Below are 415 nucleotides of genomic sequence, written 5' to 3' on the forward strand. Positions count from 1 at the left end.
TATGTTTTTCAATGACTATTTCCCCTAGTGAAAGTTATCATAGTATTTGCACGTAAATTATTGGTGTTTCATATATTACCGTGCTATTTTCACATAAGTTACCAGGATTATGTTTTCAACAACATTTTCCCTCTTGGTCAAAGTAACCATGATGTTTGTATGCAAGTTGTCGGGTATGCAGTTCGTATATTATCGTGATATTTTCACATAGGTTACAGGGGGGTATTTCTTCGAATCCACCCCCTCGGTTCAAAGCTACCGTGATGTTTGTATGTAAGTTATCGGATATGTGGTTCATATATTATCGTGCTATTTTCACATAAGTTATCGGGTTATGTTTTTCAACAACTTTTTAACATCCTTGATCAAAGTTGCCGTGTTGTTTGTATGTAAGTCATCGGGTATGCAGATCGTA

This window comes from Triticum dicoccoides, chromosome 6A (assembly GCF_002162155.2).
Source record: "Triticum dicoccoides isolate Atlit2015 ecotype Zavitan chromosome 6A, WEW_v2.0, whole genome shotgun sequence".
Lineage (NCBI taxonomy): Eukaryota > Viridiplantae > Streptophyta > Magnoliopsida > Poales > Poaceae > Triticum > Triticum dicoccoides.